This window comes from Neopsephotus bourkii, unplaced genomic scaffold (assembly GCF_033783945.1).
Source record: "Neopsephotus bourkii isolate Nb327-2 ecotype Australia unplaced genomic scaffold, CSIRO-AGI_Nbou_v1 NB_994, whole genome shotgun sequence".
Classification (NCBI taxonomy): domain Eukaryota; kingdom Metazoa; phylum Chordata; class Aves; order Psittaciformes; family Psittacidae; genus Neopsephotus; species Neopsephotus bourkii.
Window position 1 is genome coordinate 3,759,171 of NW_026901486.1, and position 20,352 is coordinate 3,779,522.

Consider the following 20,352-nt stretch of genomic DNA (forward strand, 5'->3'; position numbering starts at 1 on the left):
TTCCTTCTGTTAACCTGCCCTTCTGTTAACCTGCCCTTCTGTTAACCTGCCCTTCTGTTAACCTGCCCTTCAGACTTTGCAGCGCAGAATAACTTTGTGAGGACTTGCTTTGTTTTTTTGTTTCCATTGACAGGATCATAGAATGGTTTGGGTTGGAACTGACCTTTACAGATAATCTGCTTCCAATCCCACTGCTATGAGCAGGGACATCCTTCAATAGACCAGGCTGCTCCTAGCCCCATCCAGCCTGGCCTTGAACATTGCCAGGAATGGGGCAGCCACAGCTTCTCTGGGCACCCTGTGCCAGCGCCTCAGCACCCAATGCGTAAGAGCATGGTGACAATCCGTGTGCAGCTTCGACCATAAATTATGATTCTTCTAATGCTGAGATTGGCTGTTTTAGCCAGTTTTCCATTCTTTTGCTGTATACTGAGTTGATTTTTTTTTTTAATCCTTTGCTCAAAACTTCTGAAGAAACCTTTGTTTCTATTGTCAACAGAAACTGTGTATATTCAAACATGAATGGACTGTTGGAATTTGCTGCTAAGCAAGGTTGTCAAAAGCTTTGACTCCTTGACTGCAGGATTATGGAGTTTTGGGGGTTATTTCAAGACATATTTTAAAAAATCAATTAGGAATCATATTTTCAGGTGCTCCTTTCCAAGTTACTTGGATTATAGTTGTTTCTGTTCGTAAAACGCTTTTCTAAGACATTAAGCATATGTATTGTATATTAAAATAATCATCTGGACTTCATTTTGCCTGTACACAAGAAATCCAATTAGATAAGACCATTTGTACTGAAGCCATCACTAACATTAATTCTGTGGCCAGTTCTTTGACTGTCAGGATGAGATTTAATACTAAATTTCTCATATTAGATGGAACATTTTGAGTAAAGAGATTAATTTCTATTAATTCTAGAAATTGTAAGGCCATTCAGTTTTGGCAGTATAATGCCTGCAGCATGTATTAGAATAAGGATCCTCTCTCCCTACCTTTTATACTTGTCAATTCTACGTATCTACAGATACCTGTAGTGTGAATTGGTGGTGCGTAGAAGATACCAACTGGTATCTCCTTTGCTGGTTAGGGCACTAATCGCTGACTGTCATAGGTCTTGTTTCTAATCTGTCAGACAGATCCCAGCAGTTCTGATACTGTAATTACTTCTCCCTCTTTGGCCACTTTTGGCCATTTTCAATGTAATTCTTCCCTTTGTATCTTTGATCATTTGATTAATTCCATTCCAGATATTTTGATTTTGTATTAAATTACCATTGACTCTTTTCTTTTCACCCTCTGCTTTTGGATATGAGTTTGACAGTGCAGTCAGATCAATTCTTGGAAAACTGCTTGTCTTCCTCCATCTGTGGGGCACACTCTGCTCTTTGGACGAATGACTTGCTGCTACAGCCATGGCCCTTGGCTTTCTACCACTGACCTGGCCACTGACTCACTGCCAGTTCTTTCCCATCTTGCATTGTTTGCAGGAGAGAGTGGTTATGAGCTCTCCAGGTGTTTCCCTCTGTTAAGACCCTTTTAAGTTCCCAACAATCTTGAGGAAATTTTCTCCCTGTTTTAATCTGGGAATTGAGGGCAGTTTTCAAATCCCACTGCTGATGACTTTCTGCAGGCTGCTCTCTGCTTCCTGTTGTGTAGAATCATAGGATCATAGAATGGTTTGGGTTGGAAAGAACATTAAGATCATCCAGTTACAACCTCCCTGCCATGGGCAGAGACATCTCACACCAGACCATGCTGACCGAGGCTCTGTCCTTGAGCACTGCCAGGGATGGAGCATTTACCACTGCTTTGGGCAACCTGTTCCAGTGCCTCACCACCCTCACAGTAAAGAACTTCTTCCTTATATGCAACCTGAACTTCTCCTGTTCAGGTTTAAACCCATTACCCCTTGTGTAGCGTAACATCTGATCCTTTTGCTGAAAGATGCTGCACTGCTTTCTGCTCTGATCCCTATGTTGCTCAATCCATTCTTTGTGGAGTCTGAAGCAGTGATGCTTCTCATAGGGAGTTATCTAGGAGGTCCAGCTTGTGATGCTGCCAGCCCTGTCCCTCCTGCGCTGAGACTAGGACTGTACTTATAAACCACATACTTACAATTCTCCAGTCAGGCTCTGAAAGTCCATGATACTGTTTTCGCTTTTCCACCATGTAAATGAAAAGGTAGCTAAATCTGCTTTCTTCAAACTATCCATAAATAGCTTCTGTTGTCCTAAGAGATCAAATCTACAGGCAATGTGGAATTATGGTTTTAAAACATAATCCATTTGCCACTGTGTCTACACCGTATTTGTCCTCATTTTCATGTTTATCTTCTGGTGGGTGAAGAGCTGAGGGTCTACAGAAGGAACCACGCTGGGTTTCCCAGGCTCATAATCCAGTGCCCTGGGTCCAAAATAGGCAGGAAATGAGTGATTGACCACAAGGTTAGAGGCCTGTCCCTATAACCACAGCACAGAGAAACAAAGTTCAGTTCTACATTTTCCTGTCACCAGAAGTGCCCTCACAAAACATCCATGGACATTTCCTCTGCAGAACACACACGTCTGTTGGTATTAGCACCAAACCACCAAGGGCTTTGTTCTTTGGCTCTTTAGTCCTCTCATTCATAGAGCTTAAATTACAGTCTGACTACTATGAAGCAGTCCCACGAGGCAGATTTCCCATGATTTATGGACACCACATGAGCAAGTTCAAATGCCTTCACCAAAGTAGCAAAACCAAGTCTATCCCTGAAGACATCAATCCTGATTTCTCTGAATTTTCCATCCTGCTTCCACAAAGCCATGGTCTGTGCTTACTTCATCCATCTAGGCCTTGTCTGATGCCATGTCCTACCTTAATAACCATCATGACCTCACTTTTCCTTTATTCAGTCTCCCTACTATTTCACAGGGATATAAGCTGAGAAGCTGCTCCCAAGGACAATCTGTTTCTTCTGTAACTCATTAGAAATTTATATTTGTCCTATTTTATCTTCTTCTTGATACTTAATATAGAAACTAGTAGAAGAACTTCACAATTAGCAAGGTGAGATGGTTTGGTTGATTAAGGCTATAATAACCTATTATTTTGGTGATAGTAGAGTGAAGCGTTGTGAGAGATATTTGTTCAAGACAGGTGGAAGAAGTGGTTAAGCTCTTTTTGTAATGAGGAAAGCAATCCTTCTTTTGGCAGTCGCCCTCTACAACAAATCATCTGTCATAGAATTATGTTGTGTTATATGATTACAGGAATTTGACTCCAGATTGACAGTAAAAGCAGGGAATTTGGCATTTTTTAGGTATGTGAGTGAATAAGAATGAGAACAGAGGTTTAAGCTACAGAAACTGATAGAAAAAGCAGCAAAAGTTTTTGTGTTTATTTTAAGAATGGCCGAGAACAGTCAGAGAGAGTTTAGGAAGAAATCTAAGAGCTGTCAGTTGCAGACACAGAGTCATAGCTTGGGATATTGGCAGCTTGTACTCCATGTCCAGGGTATTCTGTATGTCAAAGGTCTAGGGTACCCTGTAGCACTCAGGATCCCAATTATAAGGTAACTGCTCACGTCAATGGTGTCTTACTCAAGGAAAAATATACTTTAAAATATTACCTGCAGTTTTGTCTTGATAACTGTTTTTTTTCCTCTTGTCCTACATTTTCCCTGTTGTTGCTAGACAGTCGCTGGTTTTCAACCCAAATTACTCCAATGCCATGGTAAATAATTTCCTGTGAGTAATACACAAAGTGTGTTGGAAGCTTTCCAGACAACAGTGTCCAACTCTTCCCAGGGACACATGGCTCCCAGGTTTCAGAGTGAGATGCATACTGCTCCCATAGAGAAGTAACCCACGTACAACATGTGCATTAGTCTGGATGCACAGGTGACACACATTCCAGCTTACATTGTCAGTGCACACCTCAAGCTGCATCATGAGCCCCATGTCATGGACCCCCAGTGGTTCTCACCTGCTCCAGGTTAAACAAACCAACACTTTAAACCAGAAGATTACTATTATTAGCAACAGGACTAATTAGTAACGTATGTTGCTTCCTTAGGGAGCCTTTCCAACCAGGTTATAAATGTCCACAGAAGATGTCATACTATCAACCTAGATGGTTTCACATATTTTATCTATACATATATGATTATCACCATGCCTCCAACATGATGATGATTCTAAAAATACCCAGGCATTAAGGGGTATAAGACATGGTAAGATGCAATCAGAGGGAGCAGAGCAGGGGTAGTGGGAGAAGGGGCAGGCAAGGAAAGTAGAGAGCATACCTCACATATCAACATTCCCTTGATCCAATTTAGGAATGAGCATCACCCTGCTGTGGTCACGGTCATGCAGTATTTATAGAATGCCACCTCCTGTCTCACAGACATCTAATGGCAGTGAAGCATTTACTCCAGGAGTCAATCAGAACCAGCTGGCCTTTGGGACCACTGCAATAGCTTATAGAGAACCAAAATAATTTGCTTGCTTATGTGATTCCCCCCAAAAGCCAAGGGTTTAATCTTTAGGTGTGATTAATGGAAGACTCTTCAAAATCAATACTCTTCCCTGTCCAGATCCAAAAATGTATTTCCATGAATGCCAAGCTTCATGCATGGAAATAATCCCTCTGATGAGTGTTCCTGATGAATTGGGACTTTCATTTTAAAACACTTACCACTTTTTCACTCTATGGTGCTTGTCACAAGGTTATTTCAGTCTCAATTTAAAATAGTGTATACATCAAAAATATTGCACTATTGCATCTACTCTCCATGCTCTTGGAAAACCAGGGAATTGTGATTGCACACCAACAAGCAGCACTGAAAAAGGATCTGGTGTGCATGTTAAAAGTGAATCTTCATCAGCATTTGGAAACATAAACCTGTCAGATGTCAGACCTTCCAGGCAGCCTCAAGGACCAAGGAGTACGTTTCCTTTTCAAGCATGCCATTACATTGTTTCTGAAGTGCTATTTTCCTAGAATCTTTGGTTTGTGAGAAGCTTCACATAGTTATGGGTTCTGTATAGGTCAAACCACAGTCAGATTTCAAATAAGAACAACATTTCCCTCCACAGAATGAGAAACAGAATGGGAACATTTCCCATATATTCTGCTTTCTCATCTAGTCTATTATTCCAGGAGCAGCCCAAGGTCCCTGTATGGGTCAGAGACACCCAACATGGGACTAGGCATTTTTTGCACCTTCTACAGCTAAGTTTAGCTTTGGGGATCTTATTCAGGGAACACCTCAAGTGGAATTAGCTGAGCAGTCTTCACCACCATTGCTCGGCTTCCTTAAGGGGTGAACACCCGGCCCTGTGCCTTTCAATGGGTGACCTGAAGTGCCTTGGCAGGATAGTGCTGTTTGCCCATCAGCTGCTCACTTCTCTGCTTGGCAGAGGAGGGCTGAACACCATCCTACAAAGATGCTGAGGAAACAGCTCTCCTACTTTGTACTCCCCTTTTACAGGTACACATCTTGTCTAACCCAGCCTTTCACATCCTGTCTTTCACCTCCACTGCTGAGTAGGTCTCCATTCCACCCCTGTGAAGCTTGAAGGCTGGTTAAAATGCAGACCCCAGGCCTGGCTCTCCCTTGTATTGGAGCTTTGTCTGGCTCTGAGCACACCCCGGTCTGTGAACCAGCACCAGCACAGACGTGAAAAGTGGCCTCATTCTGCCAGAGCCCTGGCTTTTCCAGCAGTGGCACTTCCCTGGGAAAGCTCTGGGACCTGCAAAGAGCTCCACACAGGCAACAAAGAGCGCATTTAGAGAAACGCCTTTGGAGAGACTGTGAGTTTGGTCTGGAAAGGAAAACAGGAACTGAGGTCTTATGGTCTATGCACTTCACAGAAGTTCTCTCTTGTCTTCCATCAATATCTGTTCTGTAGTTGTTGGATAAAAATCTACTGCACTGTAAATATGGTGTGATGCCTTCCACCAAAGCCACAGATTTACATAGTGGACACAGATATGATAATAGATTTGGATTCCACAGAGAGAAATCCAACAACAAAGCTACAAAATACTAGAAATGCCTTTGAACCAATGCAGAGCACCCAGGGCACATCAGGGTATTCCCATCAGGATTCCCCTGTAAAGAGGGAATCAACATGATGGCGTTTTAAAACTCTGGTGGAATTGCATTGTCTGTGCAATATCTGTATGTACTATTTAGAAGGCTGGCTGGGAGGAGCATAAATGTAAACACAGACTAAAGATTTCATCCTGTTGCATAAAATGTGCAATAATTGAGTAGAGTGACCCAATCACTGACATGTTCATGGCTACAGATTACAAGATACAGCAGTGCCAATTTCAAGTATTCCGAAATCACGGATCAGACTCCTCTAAAGCTGGTCTCAGTGTGACGCTGACCAATTTCTATGGAGGAAATCACCCCTAATTGCCATTTTACGAGCTTTTTACGAGATTCTACCATTTTAAGACTGACTTCAACATAATGAGATACAGAAAGAAACACTTTTTGAATTTATGTCCTGGCTTGCAGCGCACTGGGATGTTCCAGATCTGTGGTTTAAATTTGCTTTGTGACCTGGAGGATTAGAAACTTCTTCTTTTACATAAAATGTGACTTTCTTATGTAATCAGTTGCCCTGTGAGCAAGATCTTTAAGATAAGCACCAAATTCTATGAAACTTCTGATAAGCTCCTAAGAATTGGAATCACTAAATCAAAGAACAAAAAATGTAATGACAGGGTCATACTACAGGGCCTGTGAAACAGAACTGAATGGTGTTAGGAAATCAAAGCAGCAGCTTCATCTTGTAAAATGGCAATTATGGGTGCTTTCATCAATATAAATTGTTCAAATGTCACATTGAGATGAGTTTTAGGGGTGTTAAATGTGTTCCTTAAAATGTCTTTCTCTAAAAATATTCTAGAGAAGTAATTCCTTCTTAGAAAAAGGGGGTTCAAGTGACTAGCTACAGAAAGCTAATGACTTCCCAAGCCATTTGCGTGATTAAATTATGGATAATCATCATCCATACATTCATACTGAGTCTGTCCTCCAGTACAAGCATAGGAGTCCTTATGCCATGGCAGAGGGGTTGGAACTACACGATCTTAAGGTCCTTTCCAACCCAAACCATCTAAGATTCTGTGATTCTATGCCATGTCATGGTCTACACCCTTATTGAGAATTATACCCACATTGGCTGATGTTTTGTGTTCCAAGTCTGCCCAAGAACAAGAAATCAAGATGGAGCAATAACTGGAGAGGTTTTCAGAAGTCATTCTGAAGTCTGATGGACTGGTGGCACGACTGATGAAGGGTAAGATACTATGGATTTTGGTGCCACTCACAAAGGAGTGTTGACTATTTTGATTTGCAACAAACAGACTTATTCTTCCTCCTAATGCATTTTCCAGGCTTCTTAAGGTTTGGCATTACTGGAGAAGCTAAATTCAGACAGGCGTTATTGAGCGGAAAATATATTCTGGTCAGGTACCACTTTCTTTCCCAGTTAGTTCCATACATACTTAGCTGGTTCCATCATTGCAGTGTGCTGACAGCTCCTCACAGGAGAAAAATCATTTGTCTGATGTGGTGCCTGGGCTGATTAATGGGTTCACTGTGCAAAATGGCCTTACCAAGATCTAACTTTATTGAGAAAGGAGGCTCATTTTGTCTCTGTTTCTCCAGCAACAGATCCCTGTAAACACTATTTGTGGTGTGGTTCAGAATGGTTTTTGCATTATTCTTGTTGGAACTGTTTCCCTGGGTGTTTCATGCACCAAGGTGAATCTGTGCAGTTTACTGCTAGGGTCATCAACTCTGTATGCATGTACTTCACTGTCTCTCATATTATCCTCCCCCCTTGAATGGCAATAATTGATCACTGACTAATGTAGGCGCTGCCTCAATGAGATTTTAGACACTTGGCCTGTGAGGGCAAATCCAATCCATCTAATATTGAATTTCACTTGGCAATCAGTTGAGTTTAGCACTTTGTAAGACCTATGAGGAGAGGCCAGTTCTGTCTAAAATAGTCTTTTTCATATTTATTCAACAGGAAATTAGACACCTCCAGAGCATAATGCTATCCATACCTTAGACATACACATCTTTTTAGAGCAAGAGCGTCATGAAAATCAGTATCCTTAAGAGTGCTCTTCTGTGGATGTACCAAGGTCGATTTGAGTTGCAGATTCCCCACAATGTGCTGGGAGACTTATTTGTGCCAGAGGCAGGGTCTTCTGGCTATCATTTGCCAAGGAGGTTCTACACAGGATGGTGTACACAGAGTGAGCCCATCACGCAGAGCTCACATTGTCACATGGATGTAGCTGTTTAGCTGAAAACTGGCTTTGAAATGTACGCAGAGCATATGGAGAACAAGTAAACATAATAGCTAAGGGAAGATATTAAGATATTCAGTATTTCTACCACTGTTTGCATGTTACTAGTAGTTGTTTTGTCAGCTAAGGTATAATAAGGTGCTATCTGTCAGAGACTCATACAAGGCCGAGGTGCAAATAATGAGCAAAAGAAGCATTTTCAAGAAATCTAAAACTATTTGCTAATGCACAAGTCAAAACTGACATTTTAGAAGCTATTAAGAGTGTTGTTTGGAAGCAAAATGTGACTTTTAGAACTGTAAATAAGTGCTTTTCCTAAGCATACCATTTTTTTTTTCCTACTTGATGGAAGCATTGTAACTACAGCAATGATTCGTGGGAGGATCTCAGACCTAGTTCATTACCTTGCCATGTCTAGTGGTCACTGGGCTGTTAATGGGACCTCTCTTTTTTGTCAGCCTTGTGCTGGGTGATTGATTTCCCTGCCTGGGTTGTGGTTGCTTTCTGCCCCTCATCCTTTTGATTATTCCATTACATGAAGCAGTGTCTACCTCCCTTTGACCACAAAGGGAGCCAAGAGTGAGACTCCTAACTTGGGACCACTGTTCAGTGCCTGGAATTAGATGGGATGAGCTCATGCATTAGCTGCTCATCCCTAGCTCATTAGTTAGCAAGTTACTAAATGTGCCACTTGAATTCTTTCTGATAGGAACGAGGCAGCTGGTGTCTGGGGATGTCCATTCAAATTCAGCTCACGTTTGAACTTTTCCGGCTGCACCTTTGGATTCCTCAGTTCACCAACGTGTTTTATGTATGCTGATCCTGCTTATCGGGATGCCCACGTGGACCCCAGGCTGTTATTAATTATTCAGTTCTTTTATATGAACATGTTGGAGAGTGGGTGAAGGCGGGGGAGGAAGGGAACTTAATCAGCAGCCTTATGTTCTGGTAGAGTAGGTTAGGTTAACATACATTAACTTAATTAAGGTTAGGTTAACAAAAAAATTAGGTTGACTTAATTCTCCTTTGATTCAATAGTTTTCCAGTTGTCCTTGGAGAGAGCAGAGAGACTGTGCTTAATAAAAACACCTCTTGCTGATGTTGATGATAAAGTAGAACCTCTGTTTGATAGTTGAACCCAACCTAGGTAATTCGTCTCTCCACTTCAGGGCAAGTCTTAGCCATTTTTACCATTCACTTGTGATACAGGAATGACAGAAAGGTTCCTGGTTTGTCTGTCAGAAAGCAAGTCCAGCTCCTCTGACAACAAATCCAGAACTCCATATTGATCCTACATGACTAAGTATCATCTCTATTTATCAAATTTCTGCAGCTTGCATAATCAAACTGCTAGAAGATTTTGATACACAGGGAAATCCATGAGATCCGACAGGCAGTTTGTCTGAGATCTCGTACCACAAGGGACCTCTCAATAATGCCTCTTTGCATTCACCTAACTACCTGACTTTGTGTACGTAATTAACTTGCAGTGCTGCCACCAAGGGAATCTGTGACCTTTCCAAACAATTTTGTGGCAGCCGGAGATGAGCCCTCTGTAGGAAAGACACAATCTTTTTCTTGATTGCTGTGTCCATTTTGCTCTATTGCCTTTCTGTGTACCCTTTCAGAAGAATCACAAGTGAGGAGAAACAAAATTGAAGAAACGGCAGAAGAAATACCATGAACTCCTGCTACAGCACTGTGTAACAGTGAATCCTAAAGGGATCATATGTAGGCAAAACGTAGGTTGAAATTCTCTTCACCTTTCATTGCAATAAACAACTCCTGAATATTTAATTTCCCTTTACATCTCATGGATTTAACCAGGGCGTATTCATTTCCACATCCTTTTTCCATCCTACCAAGGATGGTTCTATACTTGAGGTAACGTTTTCTTACCTGGTCAAGGCATTGCAAGAATGTGCCTGAAGAACAAGCTCCCTTTAGCATCTTCAAGGACACTTATGGACTCTTGTACTTGAATATGACAGTGGGAGTCAGGAATTTTGGGGACTATTTCTGTCTCTGGCATTAATCACTATAGGAGGGACTCAACAGCAAGGCTCTGACCTTTTAAAAGATAGACTCAAGTATTAACCAAGATCTCCTCTGTTGGGAGATGAAGAGAGGGCCACTTGTGGATATGTCATTCTACACCAAATAAGTATGTTCAAGTAAGTAAAGTAACTCACCTCCAAGGTTAATAGTGACTGTAGTACTTCAGTAATCTCCATGTCAAATGGAGACAATAAGGTTTATTAGCTATGATATGAGGGCAGCCATGAAATTTTAGCTGCTAATATATATCAAGTGCTCTTAGATCCAAAGGCAGGATGTAAAATTGAATTTGTTGTCATTTTTATTCAATACCAGGACAAGCAATGATCTCTACAAAACTTTCCTCCAATGGGAGAAATTGCCAGAAGAAGAAACCCATAACTGCATTAATGCCTCTTCTGAGCGCAGACAGTGATTATTCTTGCAGAAGGGAGCAGGAGGACGGAGAGCTCTTGTAATTTATGTACAACTGTGTAGGCCGTTCATAACCACTTAAAGGTCTCAGTCTTGCCTCTCTGCTTTCGGCTGGTGTGCCCCAGATTATATGGGTGATGTTGTGGTTAATCAAAGTGCAGTGCCATGTGGGGCCCTCAGGTCTTTCCTTTTCCCTTTTTTCACTTTTTTAGCTTTTTCTTTCTGGTGCATTAACTATGCTGCCCATGACAATGGGCTAATAAGTATTTGTTCTGTCTTCTCAGCATTCGCCTGTATTTGCCTATCTCTGTGAAGTCTTTGCTTCCCATGCCAACTTGCCTTCTTACTCTCTTCATGCCTCCTAAGCCATGCTGAGTGACACTAATTCCTGGCAGAACTGGACTCTTATGCTGGATTTTCTTTAGGTTTGTATTAAATCTCCCTAGTCTTGGCTATCCCAAACGCTTTGATCCAACGGCACATTTTACCTCCCAGCTGGCCAGCAGTAAGAAATCACAGCACCAGCCTGCAATCCTGTCCTTGCAGCTACCCACAATTTATCTTTTTCCACGCTCAGAATCGGCCATTTGTTCCCAGTCTTTGCTCCTTATCTCTTCCCCAGTTTTTAATCCGTGACAGGACTTTACCTTTCACCCCTGGATTGCCAAGTTTCTCAATAGCCTCTTGTGCCAGACTTTATCAAAAGCCTTTTGAGAGCTGTTGGAATCCTCCCTGCTCTGCGGTTTCCTTAACCCTTTCAAGGATTCAAGCCAAAAAGTGAGAACATGAGAGGAGGAAGATTATTGCTCACAGGGAGTTTGCTGGTTGGCACATCTGTCATCAGTTTGGTGTTTTCTTGCCCAAATGGCTTCCAGTTGCAGGAGTGATGTGTGGTTTATGTAAACCTGCTTTTCCTGGGGTGGGCTGGCTGTTTGTTGCTTCACCACATTTTGGGAGGAGCAGGGGAGAGCCACTTCAGACTGTATTTTATGTTATGGACTTATTTTGGTCACTAGGTCTTTATGTAAACTCAAGTGACTGCTCCAGACCCCCAGCCTAGGAGACTGGCTTGCAGGTATCCTCTCATGATAACTGCATGTCCAGTCTGGCAGGAACAATTCAGTTCCTTGAGTGTTGACCATGAGTATGTGGTTGTCTGCATTACGGCATGGCTATGTAGGTAAGTAGGTATCACAAAGGCGCTATGGGAGACCTGGGCCATGCTGGATAGACAGCTGGAATTGGGCATGTGGGTTATCTCCAACATCTAGAGTCAGCAGTAGACATCTAGCAGGATGAGGTTGGGCAAGAGACCTCCAGAGGTCCCTTCCAACTCCAGTTTCCTTGCATATGCTCTAATACAGTCTTATCAACACTTGGCACTTAATGGCACTTTGCCCTCCCTCCCAATCCCCCTCCAAAGACAGGGTAGCAAGCTCTTGGGTGCTGCAGGGCACTTCTCATTGTTCAGCCTCAGCGGGTGACTGAGTGGGGCTGGCCAAAACCAGGCCCTTCACTCTGCTCAGACACTTCTGTCTGCAGTGGCTAGCCTTTGCAGTTCTGCATACTCACACAGAGCCCCCTCCTCAACCCTATTTCACCACTTTAGCACGTCTCCTTTATTGTCACTATGCCAATTCTCCATTGACAATGTCCCATTTACTGTTGTCACTTCTTTGCTTTCACAGAAGCAGGACCCAGATGAAAGGTCCCAACCCCGTCCCAATGAGCTAAGCCTGATCACATCAGTGTGCTGCTCTTAGCAACCCCTGAACAGGCTTCCCTTCCTGCGTGTTTGTCCTCTCAACTGTGTCTGGGCCTTTTGAAGCTTCACCTTGAAGGATGTCTCTTAAAAAGTGCTGAAGGCCCTCAGATCTATAATGCCTTCACTTCAAAGTAAGCTGGATGAATTCAGTATCTCTGAGGGCATCTCTATCTAGTGCCTCCAGCTTTTGCTTTCCCTTTTTACCTGCCATTTTACCTGTATTAACATCATCCTGCCTGGACTTCTGTTCTCTCTCGGTGTTGTTACCACCATAAAACCAGCACAGGCAGAGTGAATCCTCATATGACAGGAGAGCACAGGCAGTAAGTAAATCCTCATACGTCTCCCTTTTGCCTGTGAGTACCATGACCATTTCCTTTTTCCCTTGCAGCCTGGACTCTTCTCTGCTCTTGCATCCTCCATCCATGCTCCTGTGGGCTTGGACATACGTGTTCCAGCACCACCTATTACATAAAGAAAATACAGCAATCGTAAGTGAATTTGGACAGGAGCATTTTGGGTCCTTGGGGCAGGCAATGGGAATTCCATCATTGGCCACTTTATATATCTACTGCTAGCTAAAATATAGCCATATATTAGTTACATACAAAGTACTCTGGGAATAAATAAATATACAGTTTTGTTTTACATCAAACATCATACAATGAATAGAGGAGGAGTTGCAGAGCATGGGCTGAAATCTCTGGTTCTCACATGGAATCCCAGAATTCCCAGAAGTACGAGAAAGTTAAGGAGAAACATAACAACATATTTCAGTCCCTAGCTGTAATCCTTAGGGACACCAAAAGCCTCAGGAGGGATCTGCTCTTTCTAGTGAAGAGTCTCAAGAAACACCAGTGCTAAGAAATCAGTTCCCAGCCCATAAACAAGCGTTAGCAGCTTACAAAGAAACACCTCCAACCCGATAGATGGCAGTTGTACAAACACCACCACCCCTCCTGAGGCAGCTGTGTTGGGACAGCTTTAACCCTTCCAGCAGTGCTCAGAAAAGCAGCCAGCTCTTGGAAATGTCTTGGTTAAGCACCTTACCTCCTTCGGAAGCAAACACCATAAACCTGCTTCCTGGGCAAGAGCAAATCTGTTACTACCAGAGCACAGGAAAGTGCCTTCTACAATGTGATCTCATTTCTTCACCTTTTGCTGAGGTTTGAAAGCTTTTCATTAAACCCTGGCATTTAGTTACATTGGTGTTCCAGCTGCCTTGCCTTTCTGAAGCCTTACTGCTGCTGACCAGGGCATCCATCAGTCTATCAGGTTCACAAAACACCTGTGTTTTTGGTAGGACTTGCTCCAGGAAGTTTCCCAATGGCCATATAAACCAGCTGTTTGCTACTGTTGTGTTTGAACTTTTCTAAAAGGATCAAAAGAGTTAATCTGAAGAAGAAACCTGAAAGATTGGAAATTCAACTGCACACCCCACCTTCTTGTAGCCAAAAAGGATTGACCATCAAGGTATGAAACCTTGTACAGTGCAGCACTCCCCTGGCTGGTGGAGGATTAGGAAAAAAGTAGGTAATACCTGCTGGAAAGGGAAAGGTTTTATACACAAGAGGGAAACGGCACATCATTTCCTTAAATGTCAGCAGAGTGAATAATCACATAAAATAAAGTTTAAAAAAAGTATTTTCTGCACCTGAAAAAATAGAACACTGCTGTGGGATCCCTGCAGGAAGCGAATGACTTAGACTTAAATCTGAGTAAATCAGATTTTGCTCAGCTTAGCTTGAGAGCATCCAAAGTGAAAAAAGAGCTGCTCTTCTGTTCCATAAAAACACAGCTTTTCCTCTATTTAATTTTGGGCCTAACAAAAGGGGAAGATTCTTATGAGTCAGGAGTGAATTGCTTTCATATGAAATAACTTTTATTAAACTCACTCACCTCAACTGTTTTAATTTAGCTTTTTTAAGTAAGTTACAGAGAAACTTTATCCAACCTTGATGCTTTAGTGTCTCAGGGATTATATATCAAGATCATTTTAAATCACAGATGTAACACATCATGTGTTAGCTTTCAGCACCTGATAAATGTTATGGGTTTCCTAATGTTCTTGCAGACTTGGAGCCACCAGTTATTCTGCTCTCCAACTGTTGCTTGACTATGTGGCATTAAAGGCTGAATATTTTATTAACAAAAGGAAAACAACCCTTAAATTAAAATTAAATATTCCTCCCAATAGCCCAACTGCATAATGCTCAACCTCACATCCAATTTGTGCTCCTGGCTGTCTCCAGAATACATAAATTGGATAGTTTTGACAAGTAAAAATGTTTTCTAGTAACCAAAGGTGAATCAGACAGACAAAGAAGTCATTCAGTAACTCTGCCATCTCTGTATCTTCTGTCACCAGGGCACCCGTCCCGTTCATCAGCGGGCCTACATTGCCTCTGGTGTTAGTTTTACCTGCCATGTATTTGAAAAAGCTCTTTCTGCTGTCCTTGACCCCTCTCGCCAGCTTTAATTCCAAGGAGGCCTTAGTCATCCTAGCAGCTTTCCTACATCCTCTAGCAGCAGCCTTATATTCTTCCCAAGTGGCCAGCCCTTCTTTCCATGACCTGTAAACTCTCCTCTTCCACTTGAGCATACCGAGCAGTTCCCTATTTAGCCACGCAGGTCTCCTGACCCTCTTCCTTGACTTCCTACGTGTCGGGATGCTCCGATCTTGAGCTCGGAAAAAGCAGTCCTTGAACGTCAACCAACTATCTTGGGCCCCTTTCCCTTCAAGCAGCCTAGCCCACGGGATTTCCCCTAGCAATCGCTTGAAGAGGCCAAAGTTTGCCCTGCTAAAGTCCAGGGTTGCGATTCTACTTGCTATTCTACTGACCCTACCACACAAGATCCTGAATTCTACCATCTCGTGGTCGCTGCAACCAAGGCAGCCCTCAACCTTCACTCCTTCAACCAGACCCTCCTTGTTAGTGAGGATGAGATCCAGCAGCGCACCTCTCCTGGTTGGCTCGTCCACCATTTGCATGAGGAAGTTATCATCCATACACTGGAGGAACCTCCTGGACTGCGGCTGGGTTGCCGAGTAGTCCTTCCAGCAAACATCAGGGAAGTTAAAATCCCCCACGACGACCACGGCCTGTGACTGTGAGGCCGCTGTCAGCTGCCTGTAGAAGGCCTCGTCAACTTCCTCACCCTGATCCGGTGGCCTGTAACAGACCCCCACAACAGTATCGCCCCTGCCAGCCTGCCCCTTAATTCTCACCCACAGACTCTCGACTCGCTCATCATCTGTCCCTGGACAGAACTCAACGCATTGTAGCTGCTCTCGCACATAAAGAGCAACCCCACCACCCCGCCTGGCTGGCCTGTCTTTCCTGAAAAGGACATAGCCCTCCATGACTACATTCCAGTCATGTGAGCTGTCCCACCACGTCTCTGTAATTGCCACCAGATCATAATCTCCCGACTTAACACAGGTTTCTAGCTCCTCCTGCTTATTTCCCATGCTGCACGCATTGGCGTACAGACATTTCAGGGAGCGAGCCGAGCACACCGATTTCACCCTAGGATTACCGGAGGCCTCCCAGTCTTCATCAATTCCGGAGCGCTGTCCCACTGAGGCAAGCCCAGCTACAACCCCATCCCCCTTCAAATCTAGTTTAAAGCTCTCCAAATGAGCCCCGCTAATTCGTGCCCCAGCATCCTTTTACCTCTGTGCGATAAACCTTTCCCACATGCCAATGTCCAGGCCGGTGCCCTATAAAACCAGCCGTTATCAAAGAATCCAAAGCCCTGCCTGCAGCACCAGCCTCGAAGCCAATCGTTTATGGACTGCATTTTCCCATTCAGTCCCACATCATCAACAGAAGATGGAAGGAGTGAAGAGAAGATCACCTGAGCCCCAGAGTCTTTCACCATCCGCCCCAAGGCCCTGTAGTCTTTCTTTATCTCCCTCAGACTGCGGGAAGCAACTTCCCCTTCACCCGTCTGGAAGACCAGCAGCGGGTAGTAGTCTGTCGGGCACACCAGGTTGGGGAGCACCCTGGTGATATCCCTGATCCGGGCTCCAGGCAGACTACACACTTCCCTATGATGAGGGTCAACTCTGCATATCGGGCCCTCTGTTCCTTTCAGAATGGAATCACCCACTACAATGACCCTTCTTTCTTTCTTACCAGAGGCAGTCTTGAGGTGCGAAGTCGACCGCTTTTTCCTGTGTGGCCTTGTAGGCGGGCCTTGCACCACATCCTCACCTACCTCTCCTTCCAGATCCAGAGCCTCAAACCTATTACAGAGGGACACCTGGGGAAGCGGGGCAGGAAGGGAGGAGGGCTGCCCACGACGCCGAACCGGAACTCGCTTCCAACCCTCCTCATCTTTTTGGTCCCCTACCTCCAGGCGACAGCTACATGACAGGGGCTGTCTCAGGCCATCCCCCTCTGTCTGAGAGGGCAGGGGGTCCATCCTCTTTTCTTGGTTTCTTTCCCCATCCATTCTGCTCATTGCCTTCACAGCTGTATGTAAGTCTTGATGCGATGTCAAAGTTGGAGCCAAACTTGTGAACCCGTGCAGCTCATATCCCAACGCCATTTATAACCAGAAGGAAAACCTCCCAATTTCTGCAGTAGGTCTGTTAAGATGAGATGGATTTGTAAGGGAGATGTATTAGAGGCAATGACAGAAAGCACGTGCTACATGGTCACAAACCATCACCACCAAGGGAAGGGCAGCAGCTCCCTGGGTTTCTGGGGATGTGCTCTGTCTCTGCTGTGATGACATTTGTAGGCTGTAGCACACTTGTCCACAGTTTGTGGATGTCAGGCAGCCCCACTGGGGCAGCCATCCTTACCAGGCAAGCAGATGTCCTCAAATCCTGACATATCCGCTGTGCACAGGAACATCTGTTGGATGGAGGCTCCTGGGAAGCCACAGGGGATCCTCGGTTGTGGCCGTAACATCAGCTACTGCGTGACCCCAGCACGGAGGGTCTGGAGGGCACATCCCTGCACTCCTGCCAGCTCTCGCAGCCATAATGAGCAGTGTCAGGGCAAAACAGGGGACTGAGGAGACTTCTGTCTGTGTCAGAGGTTCGCTGTGTTGCTGTGAATGTCACTGCATTTTTGGTGCCTGGATTTGCAGCCTTCAGCACAGAGATTGCGTTCCCTTTCTGCTGTTCCCCTCAAATCATCAGCTTTGATGCTGAGAATTTCTTGGTGTTTCTTAACCCTAGTGGAGACCTGATCTTCAGTTGCACGTCCCCTGAGCCCTGAGGGAAGCCTGCAGCACAGTATGATGTTACATGGCATTCCTTATTTCTTCTGTGCTAAGAAAAAGCAAGCTTTTTCACATAGATCTGAGGTCTTTTTAACTGCTGTGGAGGAAGATGTGTCCCAAGCCCAAGTTTTACAGGGTTACATGTAGGTGACGCTAGAACAGGGATGACATGATGCCAGGCCCTAGGGACTGCTGTCAGAACCAGTGGCACTCAAACCTCCTTCACCAGTGCCCCAGCAGCAGTTTCCCTTGTATGGCAGGACCCTCACTTCCCTCTCCCCTACATGTAGCACTGTTCACCTCTAAAGCCAACAGGGCTCTTCTGAGCTTTGTCTGGTGACATGGTGGTTTCAGACATAGGGGGGATTAGAGTATAAAACTCCCAGAGCCAGGATTGACACCACATTTACAGGATCTAAGGCAAGCCCAGTCTGTAAGGCATGGTCATACATTTACTCACAGGGAGCGCAAAAGCAGGGGAATCATGGTGTCTTCCTATAGCTTCCCCAGAAGAAGCACGGCACTGATGGTGGTATCCTCCCCACCAGATACTGCTTTCCCTGTGTAACCAGGCAGCCAGGAATAACACTTCACCTTATAGTTATCAACAGAGAGGGAGCAATCACTGCCCCAAGCTTCCTAAATAGCATCCAGCAGCCTTGATCATCACAATGACTGTCACTGGAGAAGGCAGGTGACAGTTCATGGCAAGGACTAGAGGACACTGTTTCAGCCTTGCCAAGAGCTGTCACCAGGCCACATGAATCTCATGTTGTCAATGGGCAGCAGAGCCAATGCGTTGCAAGGTACAGGCTCTGGGTTAGACACACGTCCGGAACAGAGACGCTGTGATCCGGTCACCCGATGCTGCTGCTGCCTCTTCCATGATCTCATTGCTGGCATCTGTCAGCACCATCCTCTGGGGAAACCCCTCACTGTTAAAAGGTCTCTACTCCTGTCAGGGAGACGGCACTGCTCTCACTGCCTGGGCCAGTCCAGGGGAAATCCAGCCTCCCTACATAGATCAGTTTCCATGTTTGGTCTTCTTTAGCAATAGAAGACACGGTATCTCCATAAGGAACCACCAAGGAGGCCTGGGTGGCTCTCCTCATGTTGAGGAGCTCCCCAGCAGCTCCTAAATCAGGGAGCACTAAAGCAAATGGCATCTCCAGTTGGTGATGAGCACGCTCCTGTTACATATTCTGGGCCTTGCAGCCTGGCAGGATACTCTATTCCTGATGTGTTGGGTCCAATGTCTGACCCAGCTAAAACTCTAGTTAGCTTAAATAAAAGGCTGTATGTATTATAGACACATAGGAATATAGAAGCATAAGGATATAGAGATAGATACATAAAGATAGATATTTGGATATATAGATATATAGATACATCAATACATAGATATAGCTATTTTTATTGTAGGTAAAAAGTCATACGCAAGTTTGGCAAAGTGAAGAAATCTTTTGTCCTGCTCGGATCATGGCAAGTAAGTAGGAGTTTGCCCCAGATTTTTCTCTCTGATTTTAATATTTTGCATTTTTTAATCTCTCAAACTGGTCAGAGTGGCCATCAAAGCAGTGGTCATCCCACATTACATGCCAAGGGCTTTGTGACAGCCTCTTCTGCAGCAGCCCTGGAGCTCCTTAGAAGCAAAGTGTCATATGAGGGAAGTCACCTCAGACAAGGCTTTCTGAAAAGATAGATGTGCGGAAATTAAAGGCCACTCTTGATGATGTTACATTAATAAACAGTCCCTTCCCTTCCCAGGCCCAGGGAAGAGCTCTTTCCTAGATGGGAATGCAGTTCTCCATGCATGCCACAAGCAGAACATCTGAAATTAGCTGAGGGGTTTGAAGCCTTTGCCAGCAGTGCTCAAACAGCATTATCTCCTGGCTGGGTGCCGGGCCCTCTCTGTCCCTGCTCTGGAGCCACAGCTGGCAGTGGCTGTTAACCCTTGAGGCTGTCACCCTGTCCCCCAGCGAACAGGGAATACCATGAAGAGCTTTGCAGACATCGTTGGTCAAAGCTGCCCCTGCCTGCGTGAGAAACACACAGGCTGAAGGCCATGTGGAAGAGCTGACACCTACTGATGTGCTGGGGAGGACCCCACAGACATGCCAGGGTCTCACAAGGCTGCACAAGAGCTATGTGCTCCTCCTGTGGGTGGAGAAACCCCAGAGAAGTGATTTAGAGACTCATCATATGCAAGTAGTCCAGGGAATTTGTCATCCCTAAAGAGTTTAGCATCCAGGAGGAACTTTACGGTACTGCTGGTATCTCAGCTCCATGTGGCTTTTACCTTAAGGATGATGATGCCCTGCAAGCGGCATAACTGGAGTTGTTGAATGTGTCCTCAGTGGCAATTAGGGATTGAAGGAGCAGCTGGAATACCTTTGTTTCTCCCCTTGCAGGGATCAGGTTGGGATCAATGCTCTCCAGCTGCCTTTGGTTGATCACTGTGCCTGTCTACCCAAGAGACTCCCCCTGTTTGGCTGTCTCCATGACTCTGGCAGGATGCAAAGCCTGATTGCCATGCACAG